Genomic DNA, 21,444 nt, shown 5'->3' on the forward strand with positions numbered 1-21,444 from the left:
CCATCATCTAAAAATAAAACCCCTACACCATTTTTTGCATCATTTTAGATAACAACTGTTTGGTTTGCAGGAGGAAGATGGTGAAGGAGACTCACACAGCACGGGACCCTGCAGCAGACGGAGGTTGGTGACTCTCTGGCAGGAAGCACTGAAATGTGGATGGTAATGCTGACCCCAACACAAGGTCCCATGTCTGTGGGGCTTAGGACTGAGGTGGTGCCCACCAGAGTGGGACGAAGGAAATTATCAGAGAACCTCTGAAGAGCTTTTCTTCATGAAGGCGAGGCAAGACTGAAAGACAAGAAAGTGCAGCCCAGGGAAAAAATGTTCTCCCACAATGTGGCATCGTGGCTGTCATCAAAACACCATCCATTCTGACTGTTGGCACTGAAGTGAAGATAAGCTTTCAAAAGGTTGGTATTCACCCCGACTCATTTTATTTTTGAGTCATTTATGGCCTGGTTTCTTTGTCTCTGCACTTTCTAGCATGACAAAAGGCATGGGGCAGGTGTTGGGATGATATTGGTTTTTCTCATTTTCTCATTTCTGAGGCACCATGAAGAACAATCAACGAGCATGGAGCATGCTCTGGATATGTCTAAATGTAAGTGGCTCAAATAGTAACATGTGAATTTAGTAAAGTTAAACTCTGTGGAATGGAGATAAATGACAGCAGCAATTGAAGTTGAATGTGATATAGAAATCCAACTAACAGAAGACTGTCTGGAAACAATTATTTAGAAAGCTGCTGACCCTCTATTTCTTTAAAGAGTTAAACATTTGGATCGGTTAACTGGCAGCTGCAATAATAGGCATATGCTCTAATCTTTGATCCATAGCTGAATTTGTAACTCTTTGTATGAGAAGCAGATCACATAGATTTGCATATTTTTAAGGATCTGTAGGGAGAAAAAGAAGAATAAAACCTGCCTTTCCAAGATGCCACTTTGAGATCACACAGAGTGTCATGGGTCCTCCCAAGTACACTAATGTTCAGAGCCAGTTGCAAGACTCACAAATTTTATAAATGGCCCTAAACTGTGACATTCATATCTGAAGATTAATCAAAATTCCTCCTAGAACAGGCTTTTGCAAGCCAAGGTTGCATTGTAACTCTTCAGAGAGTTATGTATGTCTATCCTTAAGATCCCATTTCCACATCTAAACTTGTGTCAGAACACTCCTAAAATCTTAAAGAGTCCAGAAGTAAGAAATAAATTTAAAAATGCTTTGTAAAAATGAGAAACTGTTGATTAGACTCAAATGCATGAACAAGTAACAGATTTATGCCAAGGTCTTAACATTTTCTTAGATTTGGCAAAATTTTTCAGTGTTGATGAAAATTTGCAGAGAGAAGACAACCATGAGTCACCCCATTAATAGAATGGATACAATCAACCAATTTTCTTTGTGTTCGAAGTTCATTTCTTGCTCGTCTCTGTTTTCAACACCAACTGAAAGATGTTTACTAATCCCTTATTTTGGATCAACAGTCATACCTATGGCACAGATTTCCTCCATTTGGTAGTATTCCATCAGGAAGTAGGTCCTACCGAGAGAAGTGGGCAATATACTGAGTACTGTGAAGGGAAGAAGTAATCATCTCTGCAAATGTGCTCAATTGTGTGGGATGTTTCAACATAGTCTTTACTCGATTCACACTTCACAATAGGCTTTCTCTCCTGGTTCACCTACACAACATCAATGAAGATGATGAGAGCAGCTATTTGTTATTTGTCTGTGAATATTTCTTATCATTCCAAATAAAAGTGCAGACTACTGCATGGGGCTATGCAGAGATGTGTGACAAAAGCAATGTAAAGAAGTCATTCTTCAAAAAATATTCTGTGTAGCTTTCTTGTAGTTGCCCACAGTAAGCCATATGGGGGCATGGAGGATTTTTAGAAGCCTGAGTGACACTGGAGGCAGCACTTTCAGGCACTATCTGTCTCGTCCTATCTGCCTTGTTAAGTCCTGGCAAAAATCCCATGAAGAGGAGAGGAAGGTGTTGCACATTCCTGGGTAAGGTGTAGTAAGGGGATGGGGAGATGCAATGGTGGGTGTGATCAGACCACTGGCAAGTGAACTAGAACTTGAGCCTTGAACAATAGTTTCAGTATCTTAGAGAGGGAGAGAATAGAGAAAGAGAATAGCATACAAGTTTTAATGAGAAAAATTGATTGCTAATGCAGAGGTTTGGAGAAGGGACCAGCCTGTGTCCTGACAGTACGTACATTCCACGACATAAACAGACTTCAAAGTAACCCAAAAGCCAAAATAAAGGTTTGCTGCTCTTTGTACCTTTCCAACAGCATACTCTTTGTACCTTTCCAACAGCATTAGTTGGTACTCTTCTCTCACCAGCATGGCCATGTAACAGGCTTTTCAAGATATGGAATCATTATTAAAATAAAAGCCCAGGTCTTGCCTTGTTTCTTAATTAGAAAGAGCTATAGATCTCTATAGGACTATTCTTTATTGTTGTCTCCTGTGCTTTGTATACCTTTGGGTGTCTCTTCTCAATGGCCTCTGAAAGATTTTTTTATCTCCTCGAACCGTATTTTTTTAGGGCATTGTGTGACCTGCTTGTTTTGTGAGAAGGCAGAGTGCCAAAATGGAGAAATTTTCTTATGTACTGTATAATACAATTTCAATTATTTCACTTAGTTATTGCTAAGCATATTTTATAAATAGCAACACATTCTATTTGTTCTGGCCTTTGAAATGGTGCTTTCAAAGTAACTCAAACATGTATTCTGATATATTTTGTTAATATTACAATTGTACAAAAGTGGTTATATCAATAAGGAGAAAAAATTTTAAACTGCCTCCCTACAATTTATTCTCTGTATCTCAACTTTGTACTGTACTACAAGATTACCTTGCTCATGTAGGATCCTGGTATATCTCTACATTCAGTCAAAATATTGCAAGTTAAAATAAGAATAACTGTAGATTATGAAAATGAGACCAAGAAAGTAGCATTTCTTATTACATAAAGCAGAAAAACTAGAAATAATTTCCCTAAAAACAGATTATAAAAGGGATGTTTGGGAGACATTGTCATCATTGTGGACTACAGTAAAAGAAAAACATACATCAAGTACATCATATCAGAATTACTTACATACATCAAATATACATCAAATCAGAATTACTTACCTTAAATTAAAAATGTTAACAAACCAAGACATTAACAAGGAGATAGTATCCTAGCTTAGTGGTTTGGTCTAAGGCAATTGCCTACACTTCTTCTGTAGTTAGAGAGACTCCACCAGTAACAGAGACTTCTTTTCATATGGCCACATGAGATACCACCCTATAATGGCCACATGAAGTTGAACAGTGATCTGGAGGTGCCACCCACTACAGACAGGGAAAGAAAAGATACCTGAGACTAGATAGCTAATTCTAAGACACCCACAGCAATTTATAAAGAATCCTATTTCGTACATAAATTCCTGAATTTTAGAAAACAAAAGACCAAATTAATTTCTAAGGTATTTTTATTTATTATAAAAAGGTGTGCTAGGGATGAGCATGCCTATCTGTATCTTGACATAGATTTCAAAGGCTGGACTTCAACTGACAGCTTTGCAGTTCTGAATCTTGAGATGTGTTTCACTTCAATTTAGGAAGTTCAAGGAACTCAGGGTCTTTATTCACAAAAGCCTATGAGAAATAGAGCTTGTCAGATTTTAATTCTTCATTTGAAATAAGAAAGTTAGTGAAATAAGGATACCCACAGTAGGCTTTCTACAGTTTTTCCTTTCAGAAGCTAGGACAAGCTCAACAGCATAAATGCTTTTCTCTTTGATGGATGAAGTCATGGAACTCATTTCTGATACAGTCTCCATATCTGGGCCTTAGGCAGCCATAGTGAACATCAATCTCATATCCATGCCATACCAAAGGGATGTTTGTGTCTCAAGTCAGACATATGTATCTTTAGTGAATGCAGTACAAATTAAGATAATTTCTTGGGTTTGACTCTACAAAGTAATGGCCATCAAAGGTCATTGAAATAAGTTTTAACTCACAAAGCTTAGTAGTGTTTATGAGGATCTGTTTTCATAAAACTGTCTTTCTTTTGAAATATCTGGACTGAAGGCAAACCTGCACTGGCCAGAGAATGAAACAGGACATGGAGAGTATTTGCCCCATTTCTGATGTTCTAGTTCTGTCCTTCAAAATAGTTAAAGACTGGATTTGCCATACGGCAGTTTCCATCTTTCTAAAAAGAGAAAGGGAGTGGGAAGAAACAGAAACAAAAAAAAAATATATATAAAAGAAAGAGCAGAAAAGATAAAGGATTGCTTCCAGCTTCCCTTTATGAAGGGCAAAAGACCAAAGGGCTTTTACCTGATGATGGCCAGACCACAGTCAAGGATACAAAATCCGCTGCTATTGGGTTGTGATTCTAAGTACCCATCCTGCCCCTTTGCTGTGATGTGTCAGGAGGTGGATTGCCAAAGCACTAGGCAAGGGTCACCTGCAGGACCAGCTCCTCACCTGAACATCTCCCTAAAGACAGAGCCAGTTTGCAGCAGTGAGAATTTAACCCACCTGTGACAGATGTACTGCAGAATAATGATATTGGGCTGAATAAACCAGTCAAATGAGATATGCTGAGAGTGGCTGTAATAACATACAGAAACATCCTTCAGTGGAACAACAAGAGAATACCATTTGAGAGACAAGTCTCACCTGTTGGTGAATATTATTCTTAGCCTGGACTTTGCACAAGAACATAGCAGAGATCCCCACAAACCCATATACAGTGGGTCAGAAGAGCACAGCAAGCTAGCAGAGGAGTTAAATTAATCTCTTGCATTGAGTCTGCTGCTTAGAGTAGTGTAGAAATTCCTGTGCCAAAGGCACTTTGCAAAGAAAATCAGAGTGTGGCCTTTATACAGATTGAAGTCTCTAAGGAGGAAGTTGTAGAGTAACTTGAGAAACTCAAGTGCAGTAAATCACCACAACCGGATGGTGTTCATCTGGGAGTTCTGAGGGGAAATAAAGTGAGAAAAAGCCAAGATACTGACAAGAGGATGCCTTCTTCCCTTGAAAAATGCAGCAGCACAAGAAGGCTGGGAAGTCCTATTATGTTGCCTGTCTTCAAAAGGAGATGAGGAAAATCCTGGGAATAAAAGAAAAAGAGCTTTGAAGTTTACCACAGTTTTAGGGATCCCAAAAAAGCCATTTCTGAATAACAGCTCAAGAGAGAGCTTGTTGGACAGGAACACCCCATGAAGGTGTTTTTCAGTCTCCCAAACCACTAAGGCTGTTACAAGGGGGGAAACTGCACTCAGTTATTTTGAAAAACCAGGGAAGCAACCTTCAGAAGAAAAGCAGGATGACAGAGTCTTCTCAGAGAAAGGTGACCACACGATCCAAAGGTTCTAAAGGTTGGTCAGAGGTCAGTTATAAGCAATTGTCACAGAGAATATTAAGAAACAAAACTGAGAATAATACTTGATGATGATTTCATCCTGGAATGAACTACAAATCAGTCTGGAAGAAGTGAATATTAAGAAGCATTTCTCTTTCTATTGAGGCAGAGAAAGGTGAATTCTCAGTAGTAGGTATCAGGACTAGTGTCATAACAAATAAATGAGTCTGATCCCAAAACCTGATGTATACAAATTAGAGTATCCAGAATCCACTCAAGATCTGGATTCAAGTCACACATGTGGTTCCCATCTTAAGAGAGGACAAATCAATTCCTGGGTTGAAACTCCTGAGGTTTGTGCTCTGAGGTTTGAATACTCCATATTCAAAGACTTCAGCCTACACAACAGTTACATATGAAATATGGGGGGTGGGAGGAGTGCATGAGTACACATAGCATGCAAAGGAAGCAATTAAATGTAAACCCAAAACAATTTAAAATGTGATTCATGGCAAAAATGCTCTGATGCAGAGACTGCAAGTTTTGTTCCTTACATTGACTTGCTGCAGCTAGCTGAAAGGGCAAAAGATTGCAAGCAATAGACAGTGGAAATTTTGCTGGGTTTGGTGACCCCACTTATAATCAAACATTTTAAACTATCTGGATTTACATGGTTTTTTTACCCTTTCATTTTTCTCTCTTTTTTTTTTTTTTAGTTCCTATAGACTAGGCCAAGTGTACTGAAGGCAAAGCATCTTCAGTTTTAATTCACTTTGTCTCTTGAATTCATTAGATTTCGAAAGCTTTCAAAGGAAGTCACAGGTAGGAATTAGAGAAAATATAGAAAGTGGGACACTTCTGACAGGCTTGTATGTTTCCAGTGTCTAAAGAGAAAGCTTTTTTTTAAAGCAAACTGTAGGAGGGTTTGTAAAAATAGATATTTACATTTACATACTGGGACAGATCCTCAGCTGCCATGGAGCAGTATTGCTCCACCTCCTTGAACAAGGCTAACGCTATTCACCACAGCTGCCTCTCACACGTGCACATATATGTGTGGACTATGTCCAGGACTCTGTATTTTTCCAAATGTACAAAAAGCTGCTTCTCCCTCCAGGTGCTTTTGCCTGTGCTCTAAGTAGTGAGAGTTACAGCCCTCTGTTTTTAGCTGAAGGTGATGTCTTCAGGGAGGCAGGGTGTGAAGGAATGTTGAAGTGTAAAGAGAGGGACACATGAACAAAGGAACTGGCATGAAACTCAGAGAGGAAGGTGATGGAGAGAAATAGGAAAGAAAATGGTATCCCACATAGCCATGCTGTGCCAAGCAATACCTGCATTCACAGCAACAGGGAGTTAAACTGTGATTATGTAGCAACCATGACTTTTGGAAAACACCTCAGGTATTTCCAGCTAGGTAAAAGTAATAGCAGGAGACCTGCTACTGGTAGCAAGGTGGAGAAAAAGGAGCTCTGTGCTCAGCTGTGCTGTTGCTGGAGTCATGTAACACGGCACAGAGAGTAGGTGTCACATCAGATAGTGCTAATAGGTGCCAACAGCCACCTTCACCCCTTTCCCCTCAGTCTTTCCCTGTGTGAGAGTCAAGTGAATACCAACGTGAAGCATCTCTGTATGACTGTGTGCTTCCGCCCACACAGTGTGGCCCTGGTAGTGATTCAGACTGTATTGGACTCCAGTGGACATAATGTACACTGAATATCCATAATAAATAATAATTACCACAGTAGGGGGCAGCAGCCAGCTGTGGAGGAAGAGTAGGGCCAGCTGCTGGAAGAGATGTAGGCACTGGCTGAGCATGCAAGCTGGGCACTGGGGAGGGCGAGAGAGCCATGGCTGGGAGCCAGTGGCAGCTCACTGCCAAGAAGAGGGAGATAAAAGCACAAAAGAGTTTCACCAGAGGGAGCTGCTCCTGGCCACCCCTCAGCAATCGGTAGCGGCCCTGATCCAGGAGGGAAGGCTGATGGCAAACAGGAGCATCGCCAGCCTGTGAGCACGGCCAACACTGCTCACACATACCAGGCTGGAGCTAGAAGGATGGGTGTCTGTAAGCCAAGCAAGCCTGCTGCAGGGAAACAACCCTGCACAGACCTCCAGAAATGAGGACAGACCTACCCTGCTCCCCTCAACATCTCCCCAGATGCACCTCCAACTAAAGCAGGGTCAATATCCCAGAAATGAGCAGATCCAAAAGAGAGTGATGGGCACATGGTCAGTGCTTTTCTGAATCCCCTGATGCTCAGGTCTCCTTGATTTCATCTACAGAGAAGTGTCCTGGCAGCACTGAAGATGCCCAAATAGCAGTGTTGTCTGAATTCCTCTGAAGGAATGTCACTTAGTGCTTGGGTTCCCCAGGTGTCATGGTAAACAAAAAACTGCTTTTGAGTATACTGCACACACTCAGCAGTCCAGTCATCCAGCATGACTAAAATTTAGCATAGATTTAAAATATTTTTCTAACCCTTCTGAAAAGTAATTTCTTAGACCAAATCAGCTCACCAGTCTCATTTTCACAAGGCCATTCATGGCATGCCCCTCACATGCCAGCTTCTAAACAAGAGTCAACAGCATCCCAGGGTCAGCTCCTCCATTTGTTTCATGTAGAACACTCAACTCTTGCACCAGCACAGTGTAACAATTAATTAGCACATGTTCTCTGTAATAATTAGAATAATGTGACACATTTTCCTTGAATTTAGCATAGTGAAATTTATCTTTACTTATATTCATGTCTTACCTTCAAGTGTGCTTTCCATGCCTGGCTATTTTTCTCTGAGTTCAATTGCAAATAGATAAAACCTGTTTGCTTTTCTCTCCCAAGAAGGAGCATGGGTATTTCCAGATTCTATTCCCATCCACACAAAAAGGAAAAGTCACACACAACAACTGAAGCTTAGTTGGGCTTTTTTTGTTATGTTCCTGGTTGGTTGAGCATAGGTGGTGTAATAAGGGTTATGTTAAAGTAAAGCTGCTTTTCCTTCCTTTCTCAACGTAGCAGCTGAAGGATTTTTCGGACCCAGTAAAAAGAAAGAACTGCCATCAGAATCTCAGTTTATGCAGCCCACAAGAGAGTGAAGAAATTGAGAGAGGACATCCCAGGCAAATAGTGTATAGTATCAGGGAGAAACATTCTTCATTTTTTGGGTAGTAGACAAGCATAATCTATGCATGAGCTCAAATGCAAATTCATGGGCAAAAGAATAAAGCCTATATGTTGAACATATATAGAGTTCAAACATAAAGAACTAGATTCTTTCTGAATAACTTATATCTGAACATCTGACCTTAAGAACCAGCCTCAGCTAAGTGCTGGCAAACACCAGGATTTGGAAGGAAGTTAGGGGTGTTGCACTACTTTGAAAGCTCTGTTTTGAACCAGCTGTCATTATGAATGTCTGCTGGTACCCCGTCAGCACACAGCCTGAGCATCATGAGAATGAGCCAATGGAGTATATTGAGCTATGCTTTCTTGCACGTCCTTGTAGCTCAAATTATGCCTTCACACAGCCATAACAGGTAAGCTCTGAATCTACTTATGCCACATTCTAATTGGTTCCATTTGATTTGTGTATATGTCTCTCTGTGAGTGTTTGTATATACATACATGCATATTTATATGCACATATGTATATTTGGACATCATTATTAAAAGTAAATATGCATATTGTCACAGATTATTGCTATGTTCATAAGAGATTCTTAGAGTAGTTTGCTTTATTATACAATAAAACCATAGAAATTAATTGCCTTCTTTAGAATATATAAGGAACACAGGACTCATTGTACCATATATGTTTAATAATTTGGATATCTCAGTGCCCACATAAAAACAATGAAACATGTATTGCAATAGGCAGTATAATTATTTCAGCGAGGAGCATCCATCCCACACTCCTAGAAATATGAGATTCAGCATCACGAGATTCTAGAATTATGTCATCAGCTGCACGAGTTTCACAGCTTATCTTTATGATTTTATGTTACAGAAGTAAGTTCCAACAAAAATGTATAACACTGCCAATTTAACAGCACATTCGTGTTAATACTAGCTGTAAAGATTTCAAAAAGGTGAATAGCATCAGCATTTCCATACATATGTGTACACTTACATATATAAACACATGTATACACATATGCACATCTAAATGCACACATACATGTCTGTGCTATGCATATAATCTGTCTTTAGTTAGGCCATTATTTTATAAGGTTAATTCCAAGCACATTAAACTTGAAAACAATGCTCTATACAGTTGACCAATTTAAAGAAGTCCCTGCTGGTGCACAGAAGATCGAGCTAGGCGAGATCATTAACCATCATCGGATGAGGCTGAAGGTAGCTGAAACATTCCTTAATGAAAATTTAAAGAGAGCAGATTAAAATTATATTCCTCCAATCCAACAGAACACAAAGGTAAAGACAGTCAATTACAACCAAGATCTCATCTAGCACAAAAGCAGTGTTGTAGTTTGTAGATCAGAATTTATTGCCTGAAATGAACAGCTAGGTTTGTGACTATGTATATAATTACTTTCTACAATGTACTCTCCTAGCACTCAGATGTAGTTATGGAAGATTATGTCTTCCATAATTTTAGTCTGTTATGTTCATGACCAAGAGTTAGAAAATCTCAACAGCATCAAAGATTTTTTATCTGTTCTACTCTGTCTTTTTTACATTATGAGAAATTTTAAAAAAAAATTCAAAATACCATGCAGTTGTTATTTTTTTAACTCCTAGGTTACCTGTTTTAATAGTGTTTTGTGAGTCAATAAAGTGGCACAAAGTGGTTCAAGCAGGATACTTTACCTGTGGCCTGTTCAGAATGCTTGCAGCTTTCCCCTGGACACGTCAGGAAAGGCTTTTGGTGACAAGACATTAAGGGTGCTCAGCTCTACACCAGATCTGTTGTTAGACCAGAAAAATGCATCACATCTTTAAAATCTCATAACTAAAAAATATACTGACAGGCAGTTGTGTGACAAGAAGAAATGAAGAATAACAAGGCTGAAAGGACTGCTACATTAGGGAAGATTAAGTGAGCTAAGTATATATGAGTTGCCTTAATGCTAACTAAACACAACATCACACTGGTTAAAAGAGATCTAAGAAAGGAAAGTAGGAAATTTGCAAAGGGACGTAAAAAGAAGAAATAAGATGACGTTAAGAAAGGAAAAAGACTCCTGACAACAAGATACTCTAGGCAACACAACCTTTCCCTTGAGATACGACATCACTTAGGAAATTTAATCTAGGCACAAAAAAAACCACAAGAATATGCCATAAGAAACAACTTCATTGTGTCAGGAAGATGTACTGGATGACCCAAAAGATACATTGCTAATTGGTGTGCACCTGTTATCTGTGATTTTCCTTGCTTGTGTGGCCAACTCATCGTCACTTGTCTGTATTTGGTTTCTCTGGGTCCCCTCCAACTCACACTGCAGTCAACAGAAGTTTCCAACAGGAGTGATGTCTGTTCCAAGTCTTTGCTGCTCTAAAAAGAAGAGGGGAAAAACAGCCCACACTACTTTGCAAGAACTTAATGCATCCAGTGTATTAACGAATATGCAACTAAACCCTTAATTTTTTTTTAGATATTTAAACCTGTTTATCCTTAGAGATATCTGAGGAAATATGCATTTGCTTTCACTTGGTGCAGCTAAAATTTTTGCTAGGGAAGAAACTTGCAGTTCATCTAAAAATAACTTCTAATGAAAATCTGCTTTGGTCATGGAAGAGTGAGGAAAACTCTCTACACCGAACTAAAAATAAATTCTATATATTACACAGAAATGGCAGAGATGTTTCTATTACTAAAGCACTAATGCAACTGATGAAAAAAACTAACCATGAATTCTGAACTCAAGACCATAGTTTTTAAATACTTTTACCCAATGCTTTAGCATATATAATCAAATAGTTCTTAAAATCCACTTGCTTGCAGGTAGGGAATCACTGTTTTCTGTCAGCTCAGTGTTGAGAGACACAAATTTCTGTGTAAGTGGGGCTGAATGTTCAGGGGTCAGGGCTGTGCATTGGTGTTGTCCATATATCTAGCAACTGATATTGTAAATCTTTAGAGCAATATTTCTTGAAAATACTAAACAGACTTTTTGGTAGCCAGTATTGAGCCTGTGGCTATACTGCTTCAGGCTGTGATCTTGTAAGGTTTTACAAGATAAGTAGGGTCAGGCAGGGTCACCACTTGGCTTGGTAATTCTAAGGAAAGGCAGGAGCTGCCAGAAGTGTCTCAGGCAATAGAATAGCTGTAACTGCTTTCCCTGAGCCTTTTCTAATATCCTGATGTAGGCATAATGCACAATGCTTGCACAAGAGCAAGATTCTCACCCTCTGCAGCCATCAAGTCCATCATTTGCAAAGGGATCTTTCCCTGCCTGGTGTGGAAGTGTGAGGGTCAGTATGTGGGAGATGGCAAAATTCAGGTGCTGCATGAACACTTGGTCCTGGATGAACAGCATGTAAATGTGGGGCTCCTGTAAGTTTCATCAGGAAGGGATACAGGTGAATGCCCTTTCTGACATCTTTTGGGGATGCTGATAGCTCCAAATTAGGTTTTGTCCATGTCTGTAGAGCAAAAGACAAGCCTATTGAGTGAAGATCTTGTACACTAACTTTCAGCCTCACACACTTCTACAGAAAGTATAGAAGGGCTGATAATGAAATCCTTGTCCAATGGTCTACATTGCCAAGAATTTTAAATTGTAAAGTTAACCAATTTCTCCTCTAAAGTTCAAACAATAAATAAAATTCTATGTGAAAAATGGAGCCTTTTATTCCTTTGTTAAAATCTGATCAGAGTAAACTACAGATGTTAAAAGGCACCGTAGTTCAAAGAATTAAAAGAATCTTACAGGTTTTGTACAAAGAAAAGAGTTTTAGAGAATAATATGGAAAATATTATAATGCTATTATATAAATCAGTGGCACATCCTCACTTTGAATACTGTCTTCAAATTTGGTCACCTCATCCCAGAAAAAAGAAAGTAGAAATAGAACAAGTCCAGAGAATGGTAATAAAAATGATAAAAGTCAAAAGGACAGGAAATTTCTTGAGAAAAGAGGAAGAATATAAGCACCAGCTTGTCTCTCAGGAAAGATATATCCTCATTCACATTCACAGATACGGCACTTGGGGACATGGTTTAGTGGTGGACATGGCAGTGTTAGATTAGTTGGACTTGATGATCTTAGAGGCCTTTAATGATTCTATGATTAGAATCATACTGTACTGAACAAACCCTATCCATAAACTTAAAACACATGCTGTTGTGTCAGACAATCTAGAAAATGTCCTTGGACTCCAGCAGTTCTGGAAAGCTCTGGGACCTTTCATGGACCAAATAGTGCAGGTATTTTCCTCAGTGTCCCCTGTTTGTCTCCAGAACTTTCAGCCACTGGAGGCCAATCTGACTCATGGACAGGACACAGAGCTACATATTAGAAATACTTGCTTTCCTTTGTTAAATCATAGGATCGTAGAGTGGTTAGGGTTGAAAGGGACCTTAAAGATCATCTAACTCCAATCCCACCATCATAAGCAGGGATATCTTCCATTACAGCAGGTTACTCAGAGTCCCATATAACCTGGCCTTTAATATTTCCAAGGGTGGGGTGTCCCACATCTCCAGGAAGCCTGTTCCAGTGCCTTACCACTGTTACAACAAAGAGTTTCTTCTTCATCTTAAGGCCACTGCCCCTTGTCCTATCACTGCATGCACTTGTGAAAAGTCCTTTTCCAGGAACTTGACTACACTCCTAACTCATTTTTTGGGTCTAACTTATAGAAACTTTGCTTTTCCCTACCTTTATCTTCTGAAAGGCATAGGTGGTTGAGAGGCACGAATCAATTGACTTGACTGGCATCTTTTTCAGTTAAATCACTCATCCTCCTTGAAAATGTGCCATGTGTCTATTAAAACAGTCTCAGTCCCAAAGGACTTACACAATCTCCCTCACTTTGTGTGATGGGATCCGCAGGCTTTGTCAGAGTTCTACTTAAGCATGACTATAATATAAATAATATTTTGTCCTCGAGATCTTTGAACTAATTAGCAGAAAAGGAAAAAATATTTCCTATCCTGCAAGGTGAAACAAAAAGCTATTGAATTTCAAATGGATGAAAGGAATTGCTTTTCCACACAATGTACAGCTAATTAATAGAATTTGCTATCACATGGTTAGTACTGAGAGAAACAGCATCATATTTGTAAGTGAGAAGTCATTTTTAGGCATAAAAGCAAATCTTCACAGAAAGCTCAGGCTGGGTTAAATTCAGTAGGATGTATTATGCAGATCAGATTAGATTATAATAATGGTTGCTCCTAGCCTTGAAAAATCTGTGAGTTTTAGTAGCTGCTACTACACAACGATGTCTAATCATCCCAGTGGTTCGTGGCATATGCCAATCAATAGCCAGTATCAGGACAGTATGTCCACTCATGGTAAACCATCACACTGGGCCTTCAGAGGGTCAGGAAAGTCTAGCAGGCTTTTCAAACTGGTGGCTATCACATCTCCTTCTAAAGTGGGACAAACCCTTCCTCCTCCAGCCCTGTATGGAAACCCTGGAGGAATCAGTCATATTCATGTTATCATAGTGTGTCTTCAGCTCTGTCTGCAGTCCAATAAGGTTTTGGGCTTGGAGGAAGGTGAGGAAATCAAAAGGTCACTGGCTGCAATTAACTGCATCTTTTGACCTGTGTGATGTCACACACTGGAGTCCCAGACCAGCATCCCTTCCATCCCATCTAAACCCAGAACTGCCCACAGGAACCTGTGGAAGCAGAAGGCCAATCCTCAGGTGCCCATGGTTGTGTTGTATAACTGAACCTTGGAAGCAGGACAACATTCCCCATGGACAAGTGTGCTCTCTGACATTTCTGGCACTCTTTTCTACTTGAGATATGCTACAGTGGGGGCAGAAGCAGGGGATCTCATTTGTCCATCTTGCCTTATCTCATGTTACCTTACTATGGTGGACATGATAGATACCTGATTCATCTCTGAATGTTAAGAATATGTTAATGTTGACAAGGTACCTAGAGAATAGAGGCACTTTTTGCCATGATTGCACTTACCTAAAACCTCAGTCATCTTATGGGCCTCCCAAGAAATCAAGGAGGGTGTCTTCTAGAGAATAGCTGTGCTGGGGTCATTTCAGTTAAGGGAAGTTGTTTCAGCCTTGTGGGCTGAAAAAGTTATCTATTGGGGGGAAAAGAAAACACAAATAAGTAAAAGAGGCAAATCAGCTCCTTACACTAGTGATTTTATGCCACCAAGATGTATTTTCTGTAAAGTCACAGAATACACATAAAGTAAGCACAAAATGCTCACACAGTTGCTATTCCAGGATGTTTGTAATGGCAAGGTAGATTGTAAATTATTTCTTTGGAGGGCAGAAAGCACAGTGGAAATAATGTATATTATTCATAAAAATGATTGTCCTGTTCACTTGTATACCTCTGCAATTTATTCTGTAACAGCTTTTTACTTCAAAGAAATCACTAGCTAATGACATCTCAAACTTAAAAAAATCCACTTATTCACAACCCTGCCCCTGAGGGAATTCCAGCATGTTATCAGAAATTTTTCCAAAGATCATTAACAGATATTACAAACCAATTGAAACTGAGTATTTTCTTTGCAAATTACTTTTAACTTTAGAGCTATTGAAAAAAGACATTGAGTGATTTAATTTACTTAATCTGTCTACAGATTGCAGCTATGTGCATATCCTGTGATTGCATTTCCAACAAAAAGCATATATAACTATCCCTAATAGGGATATTTTTCTAAATTATCGTACAAGATCAGTAAGATCTCTGCAGATATTAATGTTTACTTTTTCATTTAGAAAATTGCACTCAAAAAAGAAATGGGCATTTTTATTCTGTTGTTATTTTAGAAATTATAGCACACTATAATACTTATTTTACCTGCTATTTTAATTAAAACTCCAATAATCATCATATCCTTGGAGGATATGTTCTTCTGATTTTTCTGTAAAATCACTGTATTTTCATTAGGCTGTGAAGACAGTGTTTTAGAACACAGCAATGAGTATACCAAAAGAGATCCTCTATCTTGCACCAATCCAGAACAGCAAGCTAATTCAGCAGTGGAGGGCTGGAGATTGTATCTGATTTTGTATCTCATTGCCTTAAACTCCTCCCAGAGAACCTTACATGTGTCAGCACCACTTCTGCAGGAAGTATTAAAAACCTCTTCCCCCATGAATATTTAGCAAGCAGCTTCCTAGCTAGGGTTCCTGCTCTCTTTGCAGATAAGACATAAGGTCTTGAAGCCCCTGAAGCTTGGATAGAGTTTGAAGTTATTGCCTTTGAATGACAGTGAACACAGCTGCTGTGCTTCGTGTGCTGCTCAGTCCTGATCATGTGTTACAGGACACTCCTGGTAGACATATGGGTGAAGCACTGGATAGTTTGAGGAGGTGAATCAGGATTAACTGCTGGGAAGTTCAATCTAGTTGAGCTGGTGACTGACCAAGAGGCAGGAGCAGAAAAAAGATTTTAGATGTCGTAAGAACTTTCTCATCAAAAATGCAGGTGATGAAAAATGCAGCAGATGTGTAGATTGGGAACCTGGACTTGGACATCTATAATCCCACATGAGTCTCAGTCATCCCCTTTTGTGGCCTTGGGCCCAAAGATGGCTATTCGGAGAAGGACACAGATTTTTCACAGCAAACAGGTGAATAAACATCTTTTCATATCTTGCTTTGAGTGGTTGGAGAAATGTGCATGAAGGGTGACAGAGAATTTACAGTGGTAGCACCTTCCTTGGATAGTCTGCATCTTTCTATCAGCTGGGTCAGAGATCTGCAACCAGTCTCAAAACTTTCTATTCCCAGTACTATTGAACTCTCATGCTGTATTCCTGTCCTGGGTTACAACAGAAAGGTCTCACAATTAAAAGAATTTCTTTTTGTCACAGTGCATCAAAATACATGGGATCAGTTAAGTTAAGCAAATTTCCAACCTCCATCAAGAGCTGAAAAAATTACTCTCTGAGCTACCTGATTTCCAGATTTGTTCTGCAAATATTAAGAAACAATAAATCTTTACAAACTTGTTCCTGTCACCATCCTGTGGAGGTAGGTAGGCATAAGAAAGAAGAGGAACTGGCTGCTTCTGAGAATTAATATCTGGGCAGGTTACTGGCCTGGTTTTAACATACACTGCACTCAGATAAGTGCAAAGAGAGGATAGCATGTCCTTTTTCCCTGATAAAATTGCAGCCTCTCATTCCTGCTCTTCATTCATCCCCACGACCTGCTCAAAACACTTTTCTAGTCATGGTCCAAACCTCTAGTTTACAGCCATAATAGCACTGAGACTGTCAGTAGCTGTCTCTGTGAAATCCAACTGCTTTTCAGGATCCCCTGCTTTCAGATGTGTTTCCCTCACCCTTCTGCCACACATTGCAACCGGCATTACAGTGTCAGATCAGATGGCACACATGGAAAGTCAGAGCCCCAACACACTTGCTAGTGGCTTTTGCTTCTCTTAGCTGTGCAATTTCTGGTGCATATCCAGCTTCAGGGACAAGTCAATTCAGCACTCCATCCTCCCTGTCTTCCCTCCCTGCCTTCCCTCTCCCAACAGTCTTGTGCTGTTTGTGCTTTACTAACACCACCCACCTGGTGCTCTGGGCCCCTTCTGCAGCCCCTTCTACTTGGAGACTGCTGACAGAAGCCACAGCGTGCCTCTGTCAGGGGTGACTTGGACTTTCCACCTGCCAACATCGGGCACTGTGCCATCAGCTGCCAAACTGGCACAGCTCCACCAGCTGCAGAAGCTGAGTGCTTCTGTTGTCACTCAACCCAGGACATCTCCAAGGAGTCTGATAACACATCTGCTAATTAATGCCAGTTGTGATCATTGGTCAGATCCTCAACTGGGTTAAATTGAAACGGGTCCATTTAAGCCTGTGACAATTAGCAGCAGCTTAGAGCTGTCCCGGCAGTTTTCTCTATAGTGTGAATACACGTCTTGCTCAAAGTGAATAAAACCCACCAACAAATTGCATAAAAACTACCAAATGATCAGAAAATGAAATGAGTGTTAGTAAGTCCAAGCCAAGGCCAAATTACAATGGTGGGAAAGAAGTGATAGCCCCAGCTATGTTAACAACTCTCTGAGCTACCCAAGCTCCTTAAAATAAAAATAATTAATAGTAATAGATGTGCTTCTGGACACATTCACCTTTCTGTAAAGACAGCCTAGTGAGTCTGTCTTTTAAAAACCAGACTATCAGAAAATTTAAATGTGATTCTATTAACTTGTAATCATAGTGGTTAACATTTTAATAATAGAAGAGATCAAATCTATTCCTGAATTCCGATTTTAAGACTTGTAAAGCAACATCAGCAAGTGAAAAAAAACAGTTCAAGAATTTTCTTTGTATTTTGTTTCTGCCCTTTGTCAAAATTTTATTTCAGTCAATACTTCCAGCCTGTTAGGTTGCATCACCAGTCCTCCCAACCATAATAAGCAGAGTTGTAGAAGGTATTAAATCTTAGAGGTAAGTAAGGTACTCCTGGAAATAAAGCAAAAGTTTGATAGGTTGTATCAAAAGGAACTGCGATTATTATTATAATTTATTATTTGTTAAGCACTGACAATGTGCTCAGTTCTGCTGATTAAGTTTTTCTGAGCAAGTTCTACTGATTATCTTCTGAGGACAACACACTGTACTACAAAGAAGATATGTGACAGCTATCAAGACTTTTGCTTTCAAGACTCACTTAGCAAAACAATTACATGCCAGTTATGCAGGTTTTATGGAAAAAAAGGGAGAAAATGCATAAACTGAGTAAATATCATGACTTTTGTGTTCACTAATTTTCCTACTCCAGATCTCGCACTTCAGCACTGTCTGACAATCTCAAAGTTACAGTGAGATTTAAGGAAGATCTAAAGCCTCATCCCTGCTTATATTCAGTAATAAGCATCATGTTATATTAGAGGCAAGCACACAGGCTGTATTGTTAGAATCTGTCTTTGGATCTAGGACTCACTCCCCAGCAAGGGCAGATATGGCTGAATGGGGCCAGCCTGAGACAGACAAAAATCACAACAGACCCAGACCCACACATACATCTCCTTCATGTCACAAAGCAGATCAGACAGCTAGCCCATGCTCTACCCATAGGTGGTGATCTGACCTTACAAAGACTTTTGGGGTGCAGGTGCCTCAAGGGAGCCTTCCTATCCTTGCTGGGCTCTCAGGGCTGTTTCTTTGGCAGACCTATTGTTAAGTTTCTCCAGCCTGACCTGTAGACACGTTTTTTCAGGGCATCTAGGAGGCAGGGATGTTGGGTTTCTGCTGGTCCAGAGGCACTACAGATATTCTGTTTCTGTGAACTTTGTGCCTGGTTTATATCTACTTTAGCAGGTAAAGAAATCACAGTTTCTTCCTCCACCTTTACCCTCAGATCATTTATGTATAGTTTACCTCCAGGGTGGAAGATTGCCCAAAACAGGTATTTGATGGCAAAATAATGTCCATGCATCTGTGTATGCACAGCAAGGGACATGGCTGAGGACTGCTCTAAGAATCTTAGGCCAAATTTGTGTGTCAGGAGGGTGCCAAACAGACATTGTCCCTTGCCCCAGCCAGGCAACACCTAGGCTTTCAAACCACAGCACTGCCAGGGTTCCAGCTGTGCAGATGTTCTTAGAAGAAAAATTCCCTTTTGTCTGCTTCTATCCTTTAGCCTGCACACTTCCCTAAATCCTGCCAGCATGCTTTTTTTTTCTTTTTTTTTTTTGGTAACTGACAGAGAGAAGTGAGTTCTTATATAAATCTTTTGTGTGAAGATCAAACTGAGCACATGTAGAGCTATATTTTTTTTAGGGGAAAATCTGCCCTAAAATAATCATTCCATGTTATCCTCACAGAGCGTCTGCAGTGCCTTTTAAAATGCATCCAAGGCCACCCTCAAGACCAGACTCAGCTCTGTCAGGCGGCGGCTGCAGCTGAAGTCTCTGTGCTTGCAGGGAGGGCAGAGCCTGGGCAGCCCAGGGCAGCACTGGGGTCAGGGGCAATGCAGCTGGAAGGGACCGTAATCTGAGTTGCTCCTTGTAGACAATGTCAGCCTTTGTACTGATAGAAACTTGTGGGGCAACTCGGGAGCCGAGCTGGGTCATGTGAAAAAGGTGTTTCTTTACCTAGCCAGCTTGGACTCCTCAAGCATCCAGCTGGCAGACCCTGAGGTTTCAGTCAAATCTTGTAAGTTAACATTAGTTTACTAATAGACCAAGGAGTAGAGGATTTGATTGAGAAAACATAGCCTTTCATTCACAAACTCAGGAACCCTTGTAATGGAGAGGAGAATCAGTAAAAATGATCGACTGATAACAGTACTATTGGGAAATTCTTTTTAAAAAAAGAAAATACTGCAGAAGATAGCCCCAAATGGCAGTATACAACAGCAGTTTTCGGATCAATTTCAGTGCTGCTTTGTGTTTCACTATTTACAATTTAATTACCAGCTAGAAAAATGATCAGGTATTAGGTGTAGTGAAGCCCCCATGTGTGACACCAAGCAGTAGTACAACTCACTGTAGTGGCTTATCATTGGGAAGCCTCCCTCTCTGCCTTTTTCACTATTTCTCTTCATCTTGCTTCCTTCTTATGCTCCCAATTTCCTTAAATACTATATAGTCAGTTTTACATCCAGCTCTAATTTTCCCAGGAGGGGCAGCCCTTTAAAGCGGAACAAGTTCTTTTACTCAGGACCATAAAAATGGACTTGCACTTCAGTGCAGCCATCTAATAGACAGATGAACCAATTCCATTAATATTAAACATTCTACCTGTGCCCATTGCCCAGAAAAGCTTTTGCCAAAACTGGAACAAAACCCTAATCTAACCTTTATTAAAGCGGAGAAAAATCAACTTCCTTTCACTCTCCCATTCATTTTCCACTGCTGTGATTTTCTAAATTTCAGGCAGGCCTATGACCAAGAGCTGCAGGGCCAAAAGTGGCTGGATGTGCCATATTCCTGGTCCAAATGGAAGCAGGAAATACTAAACATCTTGCATGGAAGCCTGTTCTCATCAGGTTTATAGCCCAGCTTTTTTCATCAAAAGCAGTGAGGATAGTACACAGTTCAGAAATGCATCCAAGCATATGGGAGTCTCTCTACACTAATCCTCCTTTTGAGCTTCATCCAGCACTAAATCAGAGCCACACCGGAGAGAGAAATAATGCAATAACTTGTGGAAAATACATGGCTCTTCTCTGTTAGAGTATGGAAAATCAAACATGACTCACTCTTCTCCTTAAAAATGATTCAAGGAATATTAACAGCATAAAGTCTGACAGAGACTGGAAAAGAATAATAGTCAGATACCTTTTAAAATTGCCTGCCCTGGGACTACGACCCCGTGCACCATAGGCTACATGTGCAGGGCAGTCTTTGCTGGAACAGCACCAACAACCTTGGAAGAGTAACACAGTAATGACACAGGTGACAAAACTCACCTGGGAGGCTAAGGAAACACCTTTTTGCAGAGTGAACCTGCACCATGCTGACTGCATTGCAACTGCAGCCACCACTTCAAGAGGTCCCCTGAGAGCATCGCTGCTGGAATTCTGGGGAAGAAGGGCTGCACAGTCTTATTTTCCCAGAAAGAATACAGGGCTCTCTGTCTGAGGGACAGAAGGGGCTTTGCTGAGCTCATCCAAGGACAAGAGGGCCCTATGGCTGCCCCGAGGCCTGAAGGGTGTGCTGTCAGTGCTGCCTTGCACGTGGCAGCAGAACTGGCTCAGTGGTGATACCCTGCTCTCCACCACAGCCTCTGGCCTCACCTACTGAAAGCAAAAACAACAGGAAAAAGCAGTAAGAGGATGTCTACACCAGCTTCTCGAGATGCTGTAGCAGGGAAGCACAGGCTGATCAGGGCTTGAGCCCCTCATTCTTTTCTTGGTATGTCAAAAGTAAAAAAAGTTTTCAAAATACAACTCTGTTCTACAGGCTCCAAA

At 40.3% G+C, this 21,444-nt stretch overlaps 2 long non-coding RNA genes across 3 annotated transcripts in view; one reads left to right on the top strand and one right to left on the bottom strand.

Annotated features, from left to right (window-relative positions):
- The window catches only part of LOC130258949 (uncharacterized), a 138,209-nt gene extending 135,921 nt beyond the window's left edge, over window positions 1-2,288 (top strand). Inside the window, exon 9 of the long non-coding RNA XR_008841558.1 lies at window positions 71-2,288. This is a non-coding gene — a long non-coding RNA (uncharacterized LOC130258949). The remainder of the gene's footprint in view (window positions 1-70) is intronic.
- A 3,819-nt stretch (window positions 2,289-6,107) lies between these two features.
- Window positions 6,108-21,444, bottom strand: part of LOC130256932 (uncharacterized) — a 42,665-nt gene continuing 27,328 nt past the window's right edge. Inside the window, exons 4-7 of one of the 2 annotated variants that reach the window (XR_008841205.1) lie at window positions 14,510-14,633; window positions 10,764-10,905; window positions 10,218-10,313; window positions 6,108-9,758 (exon numbers count right to left, since the gene is read on the bottom strand). This is a non-coding gene — a long non-coding RNA (uncharacterized LOC130256932). The remainder of the gene's footprint in view (window positions 9,759-10,217; window positions 10,314-10,763; window positions 10,906-14,509; window positions 14,634-21,444) is intronic. The other variant, XR_008841204.1, reaches the window with a different exon arrangement.

Source organism: Oenanthe melanoleuca, chromosome 1, assembly GCF_029582105.1.
Source record: "Oenanthe melanoleuca isolate GR-GAL-2019-014 chromosome 1, OMel1.0, whole genome shotgun sequence".
Classification (NCBI taxonomy): domain Eukaryota; kingdom Metazoa; phylum Chordata; class Aves; order Passeriformes; family Muscicapidae; genus Oenanthe; species Oenanthe melanoleuca.